This window comes from Dermacentor albipictus, chromosome 1 (assembly GCF_038994185.2).
Source record: "Dermacentor albipictus isolate Rhodes 1998 colony chromosome 1, USDA_Dalb.pri_finalv2, whole genome shotgun sequence".
Taxonomy (NCBI): domain Eukaryota; kingdom Metazoa; phylum Arthropoda; class Arachnida; order Ixodida; family Ixodidae; genus Dermacentor; species Dermacentor albipictus.
This window is the reverse complement of record NC_091821.1, coordinates 270,816,657-270,838,609: the sequence shown is the minus strand read 5'-3', so window position 1 is coordinate 270,838,609 and position 21,953 is coordinate 270,816,657. Positions and strand designations below refer to the sequence as shown.

Sequence of the window (21,953 nt, the reverse complement as noted above, 5' to 3'; positions counted from 1 at the left end):
ATATGCATCACAGTTAAAAGGAACAAACTCTTGTTTACTCTCATAGGCGTGTATATATCGCCTTCCTGCAATTTCGATACCAAAAAATTTGCGGATATCTTGAGTGTTTGTCCCGCCCCATGGGTCATCATAGGAGATTTCAATGCACACCATCCAGCATGGGGAAGTACACGGACAAATGCAAGAGGACGAAGATTAGCAAGCATCGCCCACAACTATGGCCTTACTCTCCTGAACGATGGTAGCCCCACCTTTCTTCGCGGCGTGACATACGGCAGCTGCCTCGACCTTGCTTTCGTCTCCAACTCTCTCGCCAGATCTGTGAAGTGGTTTCCAGACATTGAGACACATGGGAGTGACCACATTCCCACCTATCTGAACATCAAAGGCTTGTCGTCTAGATCAGGCTTACGGAATACCATTCGGACGATTCAATGGGCCAACTTCAAATCTGAGATGGAAGATGCCTGCCGCGAGGGCCTACCATCAGGGTTAGAGCAAACGATTAAAATGACGATGCAAAACGCCACTCGCATGATGACGACCTCTTCCACGCGGAATGACTTCGACATAGAATTAGAGCGCCTTCGAGCGCTTCGTCGCCGGGCGGAACGTCGATATCGGCGTACAAAATCAATTCATGACCTTAGGGCAGCCAGGAGGATGCAAAAGAAGATTCAGCGTCGTATGGATAGATTAGCGTCGGAACGTTGGGCAACGTTTTGCCAGAAACTCGACCCCCGCAAGCCACTGTCTCACATATGGAAAACGGTGCAAGGTCTGCGTTGCCTTCCGGAACGGCGTTTCCCATTCAAGGCGCTAGCGCTTTTCCAAGGGCGGCAAGACATCGATGTCGCAGAAGACTTTTGTGTGCGGATCGCAGACCAAGCGACTCGTCCAGATCCTCCAGCCCGAGATGACGTTCCCCATTCCCGTGATTGCCACATGAACCTTCCTTTCACAAAGGAGGAGCTCGAGGCGGCACTAGCTCTCTGCAGGCGCTCATCATCTCCGGATCCAGATGGTATATCATACCGAGCCTTGTGCTATCTCGGAGAATCCGTACGGATAGAATTGTTGACTCTTTACAACACCTCATGGCAGGAGGGAAATGTTCCTGACGAATGGAAAGTAAGCCGCCTGGTGCCACTCTTGAAGCAGGGCAAATCGCCGCTAGAGCTCACCTCTTACCGCCCAATAGAGCTGGCCAGCTGTGTGGGAAAGATAATGGAACGGATGATCCTTGGCCGCTTGGAATGGTACCTTGAACACTACAAGATTTATCCAAATTCCATGGCTGGTTTCCCACGTGACCGCTCTTCCACCGACAATGTAGTTGATCTCGTTTCATATGTCCAGCACAAAAGGTCCCGTAAGCGTTTATCTGCAGCTTTATTCTTGGATTTGAAAGGGGCATACGATAACGTATTACATGAAGCCATTCTCGGCGCTCTTGTGACGTTGGCCTAGGTGGTCGAGTCTTTTTGTGGATTGCAAGTTACCTATCTGCAAGATCATTCCAAGTGTTAACTGACGATGGCCCAACTACGCGACGCTATAGCAGCAGGGGCGTTCCTCAAGGCAGTGCTCTCAGCCCGACGCTATTCAACCTCGCTCTTATTGGAATTGCTGAATACTTGCCAACTACCGTCAAAATTTCAATATACCCAAAAGACATCTGTGTCTGGACTTCGGCAGTCACACGTCCTCATATACGTGCGCGGCTTCAATGAGCGGCTACTTTGACAGCGAGATACTTGTGTGAACAAGGTCTCAGCATATCACCAGAAAAATGCGCACTAGTGGCATTCAATAGCAAACCAATTACGCCTTATGTCATCTCAATCAATGGGCGCACCATTTCCTATGTCAGAACCCACAGATTTCTTGGCGTAATTATCGACCGAGACTCCTGTTGGAGCCCGCACGTGGCCTACATGAAACGGCGCCTGACAGCAACGGCCCAGTTGTTTAAATGATTGACAGGAAAGACCTGGGGGATGTCAGTAGACGCAATGCTGAAACTTTACAGAGCTCTCTTTTTTGGTTTTTAAGAGTCTACCTGTACTGAACAACACCTGCAAGACATATATTCGTGTTCTGCAGGCAACACAAGCTCAAGCACTCAGGGTTTGCCTTGGTTTGCCCAGATGCACGTCAACAGAGGCAACTATTACGATTGCTCGGGACCATCCAATGCAAACTCACATTACGGTGGAAGCCCTGAGAACGCACATCAGACATTCTGCACTTGCCCCCTATCACCACCTTGAAACACTACCTTCAGACAGGCACCATGCATCATTCTCTAAAACTATCGTGAAGTACAACGACAAACTTCCCTCGGGCTTCACCACTGCATCTAAACCATCGATACCCCTTTGGTGCCTTATCAGCCCCACAGTCCATCTGAACGTACCAGGAATCGGGAAAAAGTCTGAGCTGTCGTCGTCTGTGCTGAAACAACTGTCTCTGCTTCTTCTGCACGAGAGGTACGCGGACAGTGTACATATTTATACTGATGGTTCCACAAACATCCAGTGTTCGTCCGGTGCTGCGGTTATCCCAGCAAGAGCTGTTAGCATCAGCTTTAGGACTCACCACCCAACGACATCGACATCTGCGGAACTAGCTGCTCTTCGCGCTGCACTTTGTTTCGTCAATCTGGAGCCACCTCGACAATAGTCAATCTTCAGTGGTTCAAAGGCAGCCCTACAATCAATGCTATCAGCTATGCGTCGCGGGCCATTCGAAGAGCTCTTGTTCGATATTAGACCAGATGAGACGCCTACTCCATACATCGCATGAGAAAGGACATTACGTGACGTTTCAGTGGCTGCCAAGTCACTGCGGCGTCATAGGAAACGAAGACGCCGATAAAGCCGCTCGGGCAGCTCTTGAAGACACACAGGAAGAGGCCATACCACTTTCACGGTCTGACGCAGCCAGCAGACTTCGAGTGCTTGCACGGGAGATCACGCTCTCTCTATGGTGCACACCAAGCAGCCAGACCAACCGGAGCAATCGTCAATACGACCTGCCCTCTTTGATGTACCTCTGAATGCCAACTGGACTCGGCCGAAGTGAGGCTACTCTGCTTTATCACTTATGGCTAGGGGTGGCCTTCACGAAATCTTACTCATTTCGCATTGGAATGGCCGACAGCGCTCTCTGCAATGCCTGTCTTTGCGAGGAGACGCTAAAACACAATCTGTGCGGCTGTCCTAATGACAATATAATGTTCAGAGACAGTCTCTGGCGTCCGTTCTGGCGCGCCTTGACAATAGACCATTGTCAGTTGGAACCATTTTCACATATCGCCGACAGAAGATATCGCAGCTGAAGGCGACGAAGGGACTACTTCGGTTTATGAAAGAGACGGGCTTGGACAAGTGGCTGTGACAGTGATGTCACGTACCGCGAAAGTGTGACGGACTGTAACTAACTATGTATGTGCTGTGTTATGTGCTCTCTCTCTCTCCTCCCCATCTTTCATCCCCCATCCCACTCCCAATGTGTTGGGTAGCAAACCGGTTAAGCTAAACTGGTTAACCTCCCTGCCTTTCCTTCTCCACTTTTTCCTTCCTTCCTTCCTTCCTTCCTTCCTTCCTTCCTTCCTTCCTTCCTTCCTTCCTTCCTTCCTTCCTTCCTTATGCGAATGCGAAGTGCAGAAACGTATTGCGAACCATAACTAAAAAAAAAAAAGATGCTCCTGTAAACTACAATCCTTGGCCAGAAGCACAGTCGAACTACCGGGTAGTGATTCAAATTACAAAAAAAAAGACTTCTGTGTCATCTTGGCATGATCCCACGTCCTCTGTCTGTATTTATTTGCTAGCGTGCAGCTGGGTCTCCAGTCGTTGCCATCGCTGACCCCGTAGACCACAATCGTGCCGATCTTGGGAACAACGTGCTCGGCCAGCCTTTATAATTTCTTCGCAGACCAGCCCACACAGTAAGGACGGTATTTGTCATCTCAGTAGACATTTTGACGTTTAACGTAGCTTTAATCACATTCAGCTGGCTGAAAACACGCTCAACACTCACGTTGGACTGGCGCAGCACCAGTACTGATAAAGTGAAATTAACGAACTGAATTTTCGGATGTATTTCACCAGAGCCACTCCACGAGGCAAAATCCTCTAATGCGCGTCTGCAAAAATGGCGAATATCGAAAGTGCTACTAATTGCAGAAACTGCTAGAGCTATAGTTTAGTGGAGGCATGGAGGCATGCGGTGCTATTATCGACAACGTAAAATTCTGTAATGGCGACATTTCGAGCTAATCAGAGAGGCAACCGTGTGGTCCAGTCATAGCTTACAAGATGACGAATCCGACAATGTGCAGGATGAAATGCGAGGAAAATTCAATATAATTCTCCCTTACTTCCAAAGGAGCATGGACAAGCTGGACGTTTTCGCCACGTGAACCACGAATTATTGCCAAAAAAAAATCTTAAGTTGCTCCACCGCCGAAAAGTGCGTCAACACAAATTGAAAATCGTTAAAAATTCCGCCGCCCGTACGCGAACAGATTTTCCCGCAAGGCAACGCAAAAGGCCGCTAAACTGGCAACACTGCTTCCGCGTTTTTCTCACTCACTGTTTTTCTTATTCCTGCTGCTTCGGACGAAGTAACCTGAAGAACACTTTTTCAGGTTTAGATGAAATCTCTGTACGATATTTAAAATTAGTTTCTCGTTTAAGTTCTGATTCATTATGTTGCATGATTAACTTTATATTTACCAGCGACCCTTCTCCCGATTCCATAAAGCGGACTAAGACTGGCCCGCATTTTTAAAAAAGGCGATAGGGAAGCCATAACTAATTAGAGACCCATTTCAATTTTTCCTTTGATTATCAAGCTTATTGAGCAGTTTTTTTAAGAGATTAAACTCGTACCCTAATCAATTGAAAATCAATAAGCCATGTCAATTTGTATTTCGTCGTGACAGCTCCACCAGTTTAGCCTTACTTTCTGCGACGGATTTCATTTAACACTCAATTGATTATGGCAGTTTTGCAGCTTCTGTATTTTTGGATTTTGCGAAGCCATTCGACCAAGTTCATCAGTTCATATTATTTAACAATTCTGAAGCCTATTTAATTACCGGTGCTGCTCTAACTTCCTTGAATAATCATTTTCGCGGCAGGTAATGCATCATCTACTTTGCTGGTGTATGCTCAAATAACAAAACCATAAACCAAGGTGTTCCTCAAGGAACTATTCTAGGCTCTTTGCTTTTTGCCGTGTACATTAACGACCCATTATGTTTGGTATGCCAACGACACTACGATATCAGGCATGGATAAATCACTTACCGATCAAGCTTCTGAGCTTAAGGCCGCGCTAGCTGAAGTTAAGTGGAACGACAATAATGACTTAATTATAAGCCCTTGCAAAAATTAACCTTTTGGTTTTTAGATCGAGCTCGACCCCACTTTTCAACTGATCTGCTCTTATCGGTTCACTTCTCTTTCCTCCATAGTCATCTGACACACCAAGCAGTCACCTGGGGAAACGCGTACCGTTGTCACATTTCATCTTTACAGCACCCCATTCAGAACTACAGACTCTCCGCATCATTACATACAGTAAACGCCGTACGAGTGCTCTTCCATTGTGCAGTGATTATCGCATTTTATCCATATGCAAGTCGTTTCAATACTGTTCAATACCAGACCTATGTTATTTTTTTCAGGTTATTATTAATGAACTGCCGTTTGAACTTATTAGTAAGGGTTTATTGCGCAATTCTAATAACACTCGTTTTGCAGCCAATAGAAATTTATTATTGCCACGCGTGTGTAACAATTACGGTATGAACATTCTGCCATTTAGTGCAATATCTTTTTGGGACCAACTAACATTGCATATAAAGCGGCCAACATCGCTATTTCCGCTTAAAAGAGCTAGCAAGGCATTTCTTCTTAATACAGAACCTGTATCTGAGGTTTACTGTGTAACTGCGCAGTTCAATTTTGGATGTTCACGTAAACGCCGCTACTTGCGATTTTCTCAGAGGGCCTCAGCGAGCCGCAGTGCCCTCAGCCTGCGGACTCGTCGCGGCCCCCCGCGGTGTCGCTTCGTTGCGAGACTGCAGCTACATGCAACTACAGTGCGCATGCGCAGCGTTGGTTTCGTGCACGGCAGGGATTGAGTGCGCGCTTATATGCTCCAGTCTGCAGTGGCCGTACTGCATAGTTTTGTCTGCTGACTTTGTCCTGCACCAGCATCACTGAAAGATAGTAGCCACATCAAACTTCCGCATATTGAAGCACTGTCAATCGCTCACTACGAAGAGAAGACTGCCAAGGCGTCTTACCAAGAGCGGCCAGGAGTAAGCGCGCGCTGGCAAGCGTGCGTGTGGTAAGCTGACCTCAAGTTTCGCATGGTTCGAGGCTAGCTGAGTGTTCAAAACTAGCCGAAATTAGCGAGACCCGATGACTACGACACCGACAAGCAGGGTGGCCAAAGTTCAATTCCTACGCGGGCGGACGCGGCCGAGTGTGAGCAGACGACAGTCGGCTTCTTCCGGAAGTACGTAATTATTACAGAAATCTAAAGGCAATTTTCTCTTACTTGAACCTTTTTATTAAACTTCATCAATAAATATACACAGTAACAGTAGGCAGAAGAGCACTGATCCAAACACCCTTCTTGATTGATGTCAGCTATTGACCAATAGCAGTCGCGTATGGGAATCTGTTATATTACGAAATGAAGCGTCCAGGGCCGCTATTTTGTAGCGATGCCTTATGCCTTATTCTATGCTATTCTTATCATCCACCACACACGGCCGTCCGATCCCGTTGATAATGTGGGCAGACCGTCGCTCTGACCACTGGCCAAGCGCGAAAAGAGTGAAAAAGCATAGAATCGGAAAAAGGCATCGCTACAAAATACCGGCCCAGAAAGGAGTGAGGAGCAGGTTTCTGTTGAAAATAGAGCGTTTGAAAGAAAGGTGACTTAGCGCTCGGCTTGCCAGCTCCCCGCTCCGCGAACGACTGCAAAACTTGCCGAGGTATTCACATCAGCGGATGCTATCCGCGGACTATATATGCTTTCACAGCGAAGCTGCATAGCCCTACCCTCCACCCCCCATAATGCATTTGTCTTGACCATGGGTAAAAACTCAACCAATCGCAGCGGGAGGAGCGCGCCACGTGCGCCGCTGGGTTCTTTACAGCACCAGCAGATGGCGCTTGCCTCCGCGCACCCGCGGCAGTGGTGGTGCCGGCCGTGCAGGGGTAAGAAGAAAAAACACAAAGCTCGCCTTCGCGCAGAGCGTTCACCGCAAGCGTTTCCCCGTAAATATTACGGTTGCATAAGTTGCAGTTACCCGGAAGCGGCAACTGTAACATACGAAGTAGGAAGTGACGTAACAACACTTTCATATGTAAAAGATGAACGGGCCTAGGAACTGATCTCATTTGTGTTCTGTTAGCGCTATGGAGAGACCACGCATAGTCAGGGCTCCCGAAGAGCAGCGTGAACACAATGAGCGGCGACAGGAACAGCAACGTCAGTATGCACAACGGCGTCGTGCTCAGGCTCGGCAGGACCCAGTTCAAGGCTACGTCCCATTGGTCTATTGGATCAGGTGATAACATAGCTTTGCTGGCCAACCATCTTTACAGCATGAATTGGACCCCCCCCTTTTTTTTTTCACCAAGCCCGAGGGTGGTTCAGAACCCCTTAAAAATCTCTAAATAAACTTTGCGAGACTTTTGAGAGAAAGCCTTGAGACTTCAAGTATGCACCATCTAGCCCAAATGCATGTTGTCCTGAACTTTGAGAGGCTAGCATGCAACATGATTGAACCAACAAGAACTTAACTAAAAGTTGCAGTGTAATTTTCACAAGCTACACCAAATAGTAGAAATATGCATGTACTATAGCCGTGGTTTCTACTATATATGGTTGAAAGGCGGCAGCGCCTGATTTTCTTCTGGTAATCTCAATATGAAACCCTACGGAGCTTGAGACACGCTTTGTTTTGTTTGTGTTAGATGCTATGCCTTTTTCGCCATAAACCCTTTTTCGCCATAAATTTGTCAAAATTTTCCGGCTCCACCTACTTCACCTGTCTGTCACGCGGCCTAAAAAAAGAAGAAAGGCGAAAACTCACCACGTCAAAAGAACATGTACACATTTTGCCCCGTTCCGAAAGGAATAACATATGACTGCCAGCCGAAGGCTATGGCATTGGCTGTTTGGAGCTGCCAGCCAGAATGAATTTCTTTACGCATGCAAAATAACTTGCGTGACAGTATAATGTTGCCTAACCCTTTCGGCACGCATACGATATTCCTCACTCTCCATCACTAAGGATCCGTTTTAGCGGCATTTTTAACCTCCCGCTGCACGCCGCCGCGATTTTGTTACCATCCACCGCAAGCTATATAAGCAAGGGGAAGAGGAGCTACTGCAGGTACCACTACCAATCTTCACGCCCGCTTATCCACTTTCACTGAGCTAACGCGGCCCCACCAAACCCCCTCTACTTCTGCGCACTCCTCGTCTCTTCTCAGCCAAACGCCTGTCAAGGTACGTAATGCTATTGGCTTTGAAAGCAAAATGACCGCCTATAAACGAGGAGAGTGTTTGATTGTGCTGTTCACTTGGAGCCAACTTTATTTATGCCTGCAGTAGGGCGCTCGCGCGCCCCGACGAGGGCCTACGTCATCTACGAAGTCGCCGTTACCTGGCGCGGGTCTCCGCTCGCCGTTCAAGAAACACTGTGGGTCAACGCCCGATGATTGCATAAGCGATTACGTAAATATGACGTCAGGTGATTGGAATACACTCAGAATGGAATAGTTTTACGTTATACGACCCCAGGACTCTATACAGTCTCCTTCTCTTTATAATATTTTGAGAACTAAAGCAAAAGACAGGCTACCTCTAAGGTAATTCTTCAAGCCTATTTTAATACTAGCGTACGCAAAGATTTACGAGTTCGTCGGTACTGATATGGACCAGTTCATGTCATTTTGGATCCAGGCCTCCAACTGATGAGACTCGTTCATCTGTTCGGTCTGTCTCTCACCCGACTTGCGTAGTACCTGGCCCAGCGAACGAAACATTTGCTTTCTTTACCCTTCTTTCTTTTCAGGCAATATACAATATCCATTCAACGTTGAAGAAAGTCATGAAGTTAGTAAACCACGTGTTTGATAAGTATGATGTTTAATTATAGATAGGTTTAGAAGTGAGTCGCACGGTTGAATTTCTAAATGCTGCCGAAGGCTATGAAAATCGTTAGTATCACGCGCTATATTAAGAGCGATTCTTAATTGCCATCGTCCCAGCTCCGTCAACTGCTCCAAACACTTAACACATAAGTCTCCCTCGCTTTCAAATCGTCCTGGATAATTCGTGGTATGTTAGCCGTACGTGTTAGCCTTACCTTTAACTAACAGAAAGCCGAAGCTTAGCCTCGTCCTTGTGATAACAACCCTACATTCTTATACTTAACTAAGCTTACCAATGTCGTTGAAAAGTGAAAGAAAACTGTACAATCATTGCATTCTACCAGTGCTAACGTAGGGTACAGACACTTGGAGGTTAACAAAGAAGCTCGAGAACGAGTCAAAGACCGCGGAAAGAGCGATGAAAAGAAAAATGTTAGGCGTAAGGTTAATAGACAAGAAGAGAGGGTTGTGGATCAGAGAGCAAACGGGGATAGCCTATATTCTAGTTGACATAAAGAGAAAAATATGGCTGCGGGAAGCCCATATAATGGGTAGGGCAGGTAATTAGTGGACCATTAACGTTACCAAATGGGTACCAAAAGAAGGTAAGCTCAGTCGAGGACGGCAGAGAATAAAGTGGGGTCACGAAATCAAGAAATTTGCAGGCGCAAGTCGGAATCAGCTAGCGCCAGACAGGGGCAATTTAAGATCGTTGGGAGAGGCCTTCATCCTGCACTGGACGAAGGAATAAAGAATGAGATGATGATGATGATGATGACGACGAATAACTAAATAAGAAATACATTTCTAGTGCAGCTTTTCTCGCCTAAGTCTCACTACATAAGATTGCCCACGCATACCGAGAGATCTGACTCTGCGACGAACAAGCACGTCCTACCGCGCGAGTCTCGTTTTGCCACTGCTGCGAGCCACTGGCGTTCGCGGTCCACGCAGCCGGCACCGTGTCTCGGGCGGCAGCGCGGGCATAAGCCATCCTCCACGCGACGTCTCCCGCGCCGCACGCAGTGATGACGGCAACGGTGTCACACTTCCCTCTCACTTTTTATTATTTCCTCCACCTTGGACTTTCTCACCGCCAGCGACGGAAGCGCAGCAAAACAGTTCTGCAGCTGCCCGCGTTTTCGGCGCTGCTCTCGAGTTTCTCCTGTTGGCGCATTCCTGTCGTCGCGCTGAGGGCGCCGAGTGAGCGGTCGCAGCTGCGCAACGCGCGAGAGCCCGACGCCGGCCCCCAAGAGTGCGCAGTGCGGCCGAGACCACGTGCCTCGGACGACGCCTCATTTGCACCCCACGACGCTGGCTCTACGCTGGCGTTCGGCCGGCGCGAAGGTGAGTGACAACCTCGGTCAAAATTAGGCCAGTAGTACATAACGCTTCCTCGCGGGCAAACCTTGACCAGTATAACACAACGATTGTTTTGTGCTGATTCTACTTCATTTAGCCCTGTGCTCTGACGTTACTCTGCTAGTGACAACAGCCGCGTGACCCTGTTCGAGCCAATGCAGAAGGCGAAGAGAAGCTGCTTAGAATAGCATTGCAATATAATCGTTGTGGTATTCTGGCACTTATTCCAACATCGCCCGTATGGTGAGCAGAAAAACTACACTTATTTCAGCTCGGCTGTATTCTGAGTAAAAGAGCTTCGGCGTAGCAGAAAACTGTCTTGCACGCCTGTATAGATGGCTTCTCGGCGCGAAGTGCTTGTCCTGTTGGTTCAAGCCTTGCCGTACGCTATATAAGGTGGCTTCTCTAATTAGTTACAAAAGCTTCGAGAATACGAAGAGAGTCCATTGGCTAGTTCTTCAATACCAAATAGTCTCTCTTCGCTCTAAGTGCGTTGACTACCCGATGCTGCCAGTTGTAAAAGCGTAGACGGTGCGAATGTTTTTCGTTCGCACAAGAGCGCATCGCCCAATTGAGTCCATGCTAGCTGTCATGCAAAAGATAGTAGTGGCGGATGCAGCCGCATCTCCCATGAAGTAGCAGCGCAGAATAAAAATTATATCATGCTCTTAATTGGAGATCGGAAAGTCAGAAACTGACGTTAAATAGAAAGAACTTCAAACGTACATTCTTGGAACATGGTATATACGTTTTGTTACGTTAGTGCGTAATGTCGTCTATTGTTTGTTTGTTTTGTAACACCTCCAACCCAAAAAGGTGCTGCTTTGAAAACCATGTGAAAGACGTACCTCATGAAGACTATTTGTAAAGCGAAGATCCAAAGCAGTGACAACGCCACGAATGTGTGATGACAGTACGTCCGTGTGAACGTGATGCAGCCTCGTTCCGCCTTTCTGAAAGCGCAAGCGCCTGACACGGTCTGTCGTCACTAATGAGAAAAACATGGGCGCCCAATCTCGTAACCCGGTCTGGAGCAAGCAGGACAGGAGGGACGTTACCGAGTTGACTGTGGCACGACGTGGGCCCCTGGCGCGCCTCGCCTAACTTCGTGCACTCTCGCAAACTTCCGTTTAGGTCGCACCTGCTGCTACTGCTATGAAACTTTGAGTGGTCAATGTCTCTCAATATGTACGTTTACATCTGGCAACGCCTATACGGTTCTTTAAAATGAGTAATGCCCGACCAGTCAACTCGCACGGCAGTTGTCTTAGTCTTCCCTTCCTTTGTGCGTTGTCTTTTTGTTGCGTTAATTTTACTCATCAGCTACTCGGAAGAAACATTGCAGAATGCGTGTGATGAATGCGTCCGCCACCGATGAATTAGGTTTTATGAAAAAGAGTATGTGCCAAGGACACAAGTACATCCGAGCACCTATACCGTGCCTGATGCGAGAGTTTTTGTCATGGCCCCTTCGGAGGCCGAACATACATTTAGGTAGTTTTTCCTTGGGGCAAGCAAGTGGCTTGCATACGCAAGAAACCGAACATTGCAGGGCTCTTTTGGGGGCGAAAGTGACTTGCGTACCTTAGTATAATCTAATAAGTAAAGGAGAATAGCAGCACGTGGACAAGAAGCACAGCGTGCTGACAAGGCGACTACGGTGCCTCACGTCTTGCCGCAGTGTGCTCAGTCCTCGTGGAAACTGTATCTAAAGAGGGAAAAGAGCACGTTACCCTTATCTCGATGTTTATTGAGGGGGGGAAGGTGACTCATTAGGGAAACATCTCCAGAAAAGCCCCCAAACCGGCCGAAGCGATAACATCATTGCGTAACACCAGAAATTATCTGGTCCATCGTGCTCTACAGCAATAGCACACAATAGCTGCGATGTTCAAATTTCTGTACCTGTCTGATTAATCTAAATTCGTTACTGATAATCAACATTGAACTGGCAATTTTTCTACATGATTTGACACTGTACAGGGAGTTGAGTAGAGAGTAGCAACGGTGCTCGTCTTTTGCGTCGATGGTTGGCGACGTCATGCAACGACTACATTGAAGTTAGCCGTTGCATGAAGCAACTACCTATGCATGTGCTATAAGAGTGAAAGCAAGCCGTTTGATTCTATGCCATCACGCTGCACGCACCTCACGAGTCCCTAATGAGCATGTCCTCAGCTGACTTGTATACCTGAGGGAATTGTTCGCAGCTCGTGTAAGTTTTCTCGACATTTAGTGCCTCTATGGATATCGGGATTATTTTCCTGCTATAAAGTCAGCTTCTGTCATTAAATTTGTTGGAGTGTTCCCCTGTTTTTGAATGCTTGAGAACATTTTTTTCTTACTTATACCACATAATCTATGGGAATCTCTTTCTGCATTTCCACTAGGACTGCCATACCGTCACTCTAGCGATTGTCACACAAGCATTTGATTCATTTGCTCCAGCAGCTGGTAAAAAAATAAAAAGGAAACCGAGGTCGGTGCAGCTAGAAATCAAAAAGAAAATGATATGCCTAACACCAAGAGCTCCATAAATTACAGAACAAAATAAGTGCAAGCTGATCATATTATTATCTGAAATGCAGATTAAGAGTTAGATTATTAACAGTGGATAGAAATGAAAGACACGTCCGCCGTCGGCGGTGAGTCCGAGCGACGAAGGTAGCAAAGTGACAAACATATGCAGTCGTATCAGAACTTGAATATTTGGATATGCCTAGCAGTGATACTGGTGCAACTGATTATGGAAGCGGTGACACATTTTCCATCCATTTCTCTGCCTTCGTGTTTTGACCTTCTCATGCCGCATGTCCGAAAAGCTTCCGAAAATTCACGCTGCGCCGTATATGGTCTCATGTCACATCGCCATTGTCAGGCGACCGCTCAACCACAACATACGCGTGCATTTTGTCCACGTACGGGGAAAATTATTCACGGACCTTGTAGCCGATCAGCCTATATTTTGCCGCTTGGCCAGTTTGTTCATACGTGTGTCATTTTGTTGCGTGCACACTAACGTTTGCACAAGCATGATATGGCGCGGAAAATGTGAAATAATAACAATAATAACAACGATAATAATAAACTTGGTTAAAGAGGTGCAAAGATCACCATAACCAGGAATTAGAATGATGAACGGGCATGATGATGATAATGCATATTGTCGCTAATATGCCGACCCCTTTGAATCAAGGTGGCGACAAATGGTCATCTAGCCTGCGTCAGCCAATCATGTGTTTTTGTATCTATTGCCATTTAGCGTTTTGCCGATGAATCTTGTAAACTTACCTATGCATGTGACGATTCCTGTTCCCATCTGTTATCTGCTTTTTTCCCACCAATGTTCCAGTCGTTTCTCGCTCATTTCCACCACTGGCCAGTTTACGCACCCACCAGTCTTGAACCCCAGCGCTACTGGAAGGCTGAAGTCGCGTCCAGTTTTGGCTGGGTTTTTTAATGGATTCTAACGGATCTTTGCATTCCGTTAGAATCTGCTGAGTCCCCTCCGGGTTTTTTCTGCAGCAAGCACAGGTCTCTGTGCTCTTATTATTTGTGCCTGAGTTATCAACAGTTACAGTTACGTGGTTGTAGTGCTAACAACAGCAACAACAACAATAACAACAGTTATTATTATTATTATTATTATTATTATTATTATTATTATTATTATTATTATTATTATTATTATTATTATTATTATTATTATTATTATTATTATTATTATTATTATTTAACGCGCCCAGGAACAACCCTAAGATCTGAGTGCTGGCACACCGTAAAAAAATTACATATACAAGTACAAATACATGAAAAAGAACATGAAAGAGAACGCGAAAATCATGAAAAGCAATAGTCAAGTAACAAAAGCCGCGGTAAGTTCACAACAGAAATACAGAGAAAAAACACGAACAATGCGTGAGAGTAACTAAAAATAAATTAATTAATCCAGCCTTTAGATTATGAGTCGACAAAAAAATCGGGGTTTTAATACTGACGCACAGGTAATTTAAAGAAGATATAAGGTGCTTCTTAAAAAAAAAATTCAAAGGCAAAAGAAAAAGAGACATGTACAGAGGATGAATTTGGCCATAATAATGACCCACAACAAAGAACATGGAAAGTTGCTAAAACAAGGTCTTATTTATCGATAAAGGTAAGGTAAACCAAAAATGAAGAATGAATTAGTAAGCAAGTACAACAAAGGATAAAAATAAAACTGTACAGCTAAAGGTACAAACGTAAGGGAAAGGGAATATAGAAAGAGGAAACCGGTTCACGTAAAATACGTATAAACACAGTGCACCAAGAACATTAAACGTACGAGAAAAAAAAAGCCTCTAAAACATTAGACATACCGCCAGATAAGCTGGAAATGTGCTAAATCTCCCGGCGAAAGAGGGCACGTACGTATACCGAGAAAACCCAGCACACGACAATATGAAGTTGTGAAAAGAACGACAAAAGCGACTGATGAAACATATCAAGGTCATCGAAATATGTATTATGCAGATTTTGAACTTTATACGCAGCAGAACGTTCGCTGTGACCAGCAGGGACAATTTCTGCGGAATCCGAAGGGCGACAAAGTTATGTAGCTCAGCGCAGTTGAGGTTTTCGTGAAGGAGCTTATGCAGAAACAGAAGGTATGCGCGAATACACCGGCAGGTAAGGGATTGTAATGAGGGTAACGGTGGAAGCGCTACAACATTGACCAATGACAGCGAAAAAACGCTGGCGGCGAATCGCTACGAAACTTTTCTGGACTCTTTCTATAGTCTATCACGGTGGGATTTGTAAGCTCCATTCCACACCACTAATGCGTATGCCCGCGTTGGGAAGGGCATATAGCCTAATACAGCATCTATTTTATGTCCTCAGGAATAATCGGAGGTCTAAATACTGGCGCACAGAGCAACAACAAAAAATAATTTTCAAAAGAAGGGTAAAAAGGCAAGACAAATATAGTAGAAGATATTGGATAAAAAGAAGGGGGGAAATGATAATGTTGAGTATACGAGCATCCCTTTTGAAAGGGGCGATGACAGATGCCAGTGAGCTCGTTCCGCCAGCCACCAGCCAGAAACCATTGACCGGGAAAGGGCGAGTGTTGGTTTTGTGCCAGGTGCCCGGTGAGCACAAACCCAAGGAGTTTGTATATTGCTGAGGAGTGTCATCCCATGGCGTACGCACGCTTGCTGCGTCAACCATTTCTGCACGCTTATGCGGGCGACCACTGCTCAGGGAAACAATACGGAAGCCATGCACACCAACCGCAAGACAGTTCGCCTTAAATGAGGAGAGCGTGAAGAGAATGAAACGAACGGACATGTGTACTGATCACTTCCTTCTCGCCTAATAAGCAGCGCAGTGGCCAGGCGCTGCTCATTAGGACCTAGTGGACGAAGGCCTCACAGTTCCTGAAACAGTAACGCTTTCGGTGCATTCCTGTCGCGAATATCACTTTCCCATATACGATGCCCACATCACCCTGCGTAGTCTTATTTTCCTCTAAGCTATATACAGTTTTGACAGATGCGAATATCATGTTCTAGTTATGCTTGAGGACCATAAATGCTGACTTGGATAAGTCCCCTGATCCCGCCTTGCATTTGTGAATTTTAGAAAATTTGCTAAAGTACACCGCGAAAGATATTTCGTTTCATTTATCTGCATATCATAGCAAACGCAATCAGCTATCGTATGTGCAAGGAAGAACCAATCGCTCTAGTGTGCCCATCAACAGCGAAAGATAGCCTCTCTGTAAACAGGCGCGCACGCATGCGCACAGAGGCAAGCCCTGCTTACTTAGCGCACTCCTGGCTCGTTCGCCAAGTGCTGCTCGGTGCAGAAGTCAGGGCCAACGCAGAATGCATCGTCGCCCAGGGCCTCGCGCTGCAGTTGCCCGCGCCGCGCGAGCTGTGAATCACGCCGAAGCTCGCGCCCGCCGTCTCTGCGTGCCCGCAGGAACTGCCCGCGCAGGTTTTCGAGAGCGGCTGACCTCCGACGCCGCACGCGGCAAACTTTTTCCCATCGAACCCGCAGCGCGAGACGCCCTGGCCGCATGCGGGTGGGTGACAACAACGCACGCTGCAATCCACGGCAATGCATTGACCTGGATCGATGCCTAGCGGGCATCGCCGCCACTGCAGATTCGTCCTTCTTGCTGCACGTATACAGCCACGCTGCGCTACCATCGTTTGAACTTTTGGAAGAAACGTCATCGCGGTGTGACGTCCGCTGGTGAACTAAGAACTTGCTCACGAAGCCAAGCAGCTGCAGCATTTCACACACACCAACCTCTTCGTTGAATAAAGAGAAAGAGAGAGAGAAACAAGACGTGAAAGGCAGAGATATTAACCAGATTAGGTGTCCGGTTGGCTACTCTGCACAGGGGGATGGGGTAGGAAAGCTGACTATGCAACAATAAAATAAAGCTGCTTTAAAAGCCTTAGTGTGCTTTTTTAAAGCATCGGGACTTATTTAAAAACTATAGTTGTGATTAGTTCAATAAATGAGTGGTAAGGCGATTAGCGCGATGAGAAGCGAGTTTTTGGAACGTGCCCTTTTTCGAGATCTCGAGCGACATGCTGGTGCAACAAGCTATTTCCTCGCGTGTCGTATCATGTAGTAGCCGTGCGCTTAATGGCGAGGGATTTCTCATAATGCAGAATAACTGACGCGGGATAAAGATTCCACCATATACTGCCGACATGTGGGATACGCGAGAACGGTAAAAGACGGCCATCGTTGGCCAACATATACCGCCAATCGTTTCTCCACGAACCTCCTCCGCCCCCCCCCCCTACGCACTTCCCCCTTCGCGCTCCTAAATTCCACACCCCTTCGTCAAGAAACGGCCTCGGGCGCGCGTGATTGTCGTGCCATTTGCTGTCTGCTATTTTGGCCACTGGTTAATGCCTGCAGACATACTGAGCAGCGTCTTCGCCCGGAGGCGCCCCGCGGCTGCAAACAAACAGGTGCTTTGCGCTGTTTGTATACGGGGAGCGCGTCAATTGAGCGCGTCAGCACAACGCGGCGCGACGAGTGGCGCGCCGAGGCGTCATCTTGCGTGCGCAGCGCGCCACGAGCGCATTTCGGCGTCTGCGCCACTTCCCAGGCGTGCACCCCCACACGGAACGGAGAATTGTCCGCTTGTCGACAGTGCGCACCGCCGAGTTTCCCGGAAACCAGCGCGACGATGAGGAAAACAAAATGAAAAACAAAAGTGCTCCTTGCATTTCGTTCTGTCCTAGCGAAAGCGAGGAAAAGGAGAGAAAAAAATAGCAAGTGGGAGAGAGAGAGCAGCAACAAATTTTTGTGCACACTGTGGAAACGGAGAAATGCGCGCTACCTGGGTAACTGGCGGCGCTTGGTCAAAGTCGCACGCGTTTGCCGAATCAGGCGTCGCAGGCTGCCGTGGCGCCTGACTGGGCGTCGCTCGAGCGATGTCGTCCACGGGAAAAAAGAGAGCGAAAAGTGCGCGGACATATGAGAGCGGCGTTAAGAAAACGAGCGCGCGCCATCAACAACGCTCTGGTTGCCGCCGAATCCATTAAGGGGGAGAGAGAAGGGCCGACCAAGCACTTAACAACGGGCTGACTCGCGGTGGAGGAGCTGCTTGCGAAACGAGAAACAAGGGGATACCACCGAGTTTCGGCACGCGGTATTCGAGAAGGACGGCGCCTGGCTGGATGGGGGTTCGGTTCTTCTTTTGGTGCTTTTTCCGCGCAGTTTGATCGAGGCGGAGAACAGCGCGCCGCACGCTTGAGTGGACATCGCGTCGCGTGGCCACGCGAGCCGGCTGGCCTCTTGGCCGTCGCGGAAAAAAGCAAGTGCCAGCAAAACAGGCTGGTGGTAGCAGAATGTGTGTGCGTGAGCGGGTTCGGCCAGGCAGACACACAGACGAACGGACCGTCCCGACCGTGACGTTGCGGGTCTCCGAAATCAGGGTACACCCTCGGCCAGCCCCGGCGCTGCCCTTGTGCGGCGCGTATGCAGTACGCGCTATGCAGGCGGCCGACTCGTTTGCGGTTGGGGGGCGCGGTCCCGGGGCTCCACGAGGCAGCGGACTCTTCTCGAATGCGCCCGAGCAGGCACTCGGAATACGGCGTCTCGACCCTAACGCCACCTGCGGCGCGCGGGAAACGAGGTGGGTGCTGGACGCGGTGGATTCCTCCCACAAGCGCCGGTCTCATTTATTCGCACGCTGACCGTTCTGGGCTTCGTACCGCTACAATCAAAGCTTTTCGTCGCAGTTGACGAATGTATAGTTCTCACTATGCTCGTCCAATATGAGGTGCGGTGATGTAATTGACCGAGTAGTTCGCAATTCAATCTGCCCATGTTCGGCAACGGGACCCAAAGGTGTTGCAGGGATTTCTTGTTATTTCTCTGGTTACCTAATTCACCTCTATGAATTCAGAACGAGTGTTCGTAAGCAAATCGTTTTCGTTTAATCTGTTTTATTCCTTAGGAAAGAAAAATAGTCACGTACAGATCCTAATGCGTAAGAGCTGTGAGAAGGAAATGAATGGAGCTTAAAACAACGAAAATTCCGCGCTGTTGCCTAAACATTTCCATCATGCACGCGAACGGTTCTAGCTGTTATCAACACATTTTCAATAAGAGAATGCCCGTCAATCTATAATCTCTTGCATTAGCAACCAAAGGTGTCCGTGCAAGAGATTAGAACGTCACGTAATGAGTCCCCGGAAGAGTGCCGCAAAGGTGCAGTTTTGCGCTGCCATCCGGGCTTTTGCTGTCTGCATTTCATTGGCGAGAATCTTGACTATCTATATGCAGCGTGTCATTCCAGCAACTGATCGCTCACTTCGGTATAAAAAATGTATCATTTACGCAACGTCATTTTACTGTCACGTGAACGACATAATTTACTATACAGGTTGTTTCTATTATTAGCTGCGCCAAATCTTTACAAAATTGCCCGTGGCAGTTACACACATCTAGCGAGAAATCAAAATCCTCAATTGAATGCTTAACAAATTTATGCTAATTATATTTTAATTCATTACTTTGTGGCCCATATTTCAGTCTACGAAATGTAGTCGGTGTGTTGACAAGGCACTTGGAGCGAAAGACTCCACCAGTTTCGAGATACTCATTCTCAAAGTGTCCGACGAAATGTATTGGCGTTCCATTACTTTTGTGCTTCAATTCACAAAGCCTTTTCTTTAAAAAGTAAGGGGACCAACAGTGCATTTTTCCCGCAACTATGATGGCACAAATATCGAAACCATATCAGCTCCATCCTCAGAATTCGTTCAAAGTCGTTCCAACACTAATGGTGGGAAAGCAATGCTTTCTTCAGCAGTTATACCAAGCTGTCCCTAACTCCTCCTCTATCGTCATTAGAGGGATCCTAAAAAGAGGAATAAGCTGATCTGTGTTAATAAATTACAAAAAAAGAAGAAAAAAAAGAAGCCACCCTTAAATCTGAGAGGAGGATCACTAGGAAAGACAAAAATAAGCAAAGGCATCACAATCCATGTTTCGCGTTAACTCTTTTCGTTCTTACGACACGCGGTATCTTCGGCCTTTTCGGTGTTTTAGCTAGAAGTGTCCTAACTAAACCAGATTAATTTGTTATTCCTCTTGAGTGTCCCTTTGGCTCGGTATTCCTTTCTAAGGTCCTGCAAGAGTGCTTGGACCATTGAGTTGGTGCAAGGTCGTGAGTAGGCAATCCGTACTTCATCAGAGCAAGAGAATGCCGATCTTGCCTCACTGTCAGTGAGTTCATTGCCAATCACACCACAATGACCATGCACCCATTGAAAAGCGACCAAGTGGCCACCTCGCTTGGCACGGTGAAGTTCGGCAATTTCTAGCAAGAGCAAGTAATATGGGTGCTTTCTTTACAAAGTATTTTAGCGCCTGCAACGCTGATTTGACATAGCAGAACACCATCCATTTATGAGGTGTCTGACTTCTCATAAAACGGACTGCCTCCTGTTCTGACGCCAGTTCTGCAGCCATAAATGTCGATTTGTGGTACAGTTGAAATAGCCGAGTAATATGCCAAGTTCCCGGATAACTAACGCTGCTGTTGTGGCAGATGGTGACTGAATCATCGGTATGTCCTCGTACAGTCCCACTATATTAGGTAAATATATGAGACAGGCTGAGCTGCTTCAAGCCAACGAAAAGAAACGTGCGATTTCTTCGTAATTCTAGGTCGTTTAAGCCTTACTAGTCATCTCGGTAAGGTCTAGGGAGGTGTCTCGTGGATGTTAGTACCATGGAACTTTGCAGTTATAATTATTGCGTGGCATGCAACTGCTTTAGAAAAAGCGCAGTCAAGGATGGTTCTTCGAAGTGGTGGCAGAGGATGGTGTGAGTGTCTAGTCAGCAGGCGAAGTTAGGTTAATGCCACGTAACTGGTCAGAGCGAAGCTAATATTTTTTGCCGTTGCTTGGAGATACTCAGATTATTTCTTGCATTGCGCCTAATTAGATTATTAACCTACATTAATTAATCGACTCCTCAATTATTATAATTAGATTGAAAGTGTCAATGAGAAAATTGTACAGCATGAAAAACTGCCGATACAGCGGTCCGTCGCTCAATACGTGCTACATGAAAGTGTTTTTCGAAGCATGAAAGAAACCCGCGATTGCACGAAATATTCCCGTGCGACTGGCCGCTCCAGGCACTTAACGCGTATTCGCGGACTTCTTTCACGCTCGGAAAAACACTTTCATGTAGCACGTATTGAGCGACGGACCGTTGTATCGGCAGTTTTTCATGCTCTACAATTTTCTCATTGATACTTATTTTTATTTTTGATATAATATTTGAGGAGTTTAAAAACTAATGAGGGATGATTATGTAATTATGCGGAATAAAAAAATAGTTTCAGTAAATCCAGGTGACGACAAACAACATTATCTTGGTTCTGTCCAACTACGATGCATTTGCATATTTTTAAATCTTGGTACATGATACTTGGGACAACCTGCATACTGATGAATAAGACGTTTCCCAGAACACTTTACCACTGTCTCATAGGGTGAAATTAAGTAACCTTGGCCAATTGCGCAACTAAAGAAAACAAAACATAAATGTGTGATTCGCTCGATAATAATAATATTTGGGGTTTTACGTGCCAAAACCATTTTCTGATTATGAGGCACGCCGTAGTGGAGGGCTCCGGAAATTTTGACCACCTGGGGTTCTTTAACATGCACCTAAATCTAAGCACACGGGTGTTTTCGCATTTCGCCCCCATCGAAATGCGGCCGCCGTGGCCGGGATTCGATCCCGCGACCTCGTGCTCAGCAGCCCAACACCATAGCCACTGAGCAACCACCGCGGGTGATTCGCTCGATAGAGGGGCTAACGACATCCTTTTACTCGTGTGCTGGAAATGTTTAA

General features: G+C 47.0%; 2 protein-coding genes across 6 annotated transcripts in view; one reads left to right on the top strand and one right to left on the bottom strand.

The window, feature by feature from the left end:
* Window positions 1-21,953, bottom strand: part of LOC135915289 (uncharacterized) — a 223,993-nt gene that overhangs the window by 130,004 nt on the left and 72,036 nt on the right. The window lies entirely within an intron of this gene.
* LOC135916335 (heat shock 70 kDa protein 12A-like) overlaps window positions 10,396-21,953 on the top strand; it is a 184,703-nt gene continuing 173,145 nt past the window's right edge. For both annotated transcript variants that reach the window (XM_065449681.1, XM_065449672.1), the window contains exon 1: window positions 10,396-10,544. The gene's annotated coding sequence lies outside the window, so the exon portion shown is untranslated. The remainder of the gene's footprint in view (window positions 10,545-21,953) is intronic.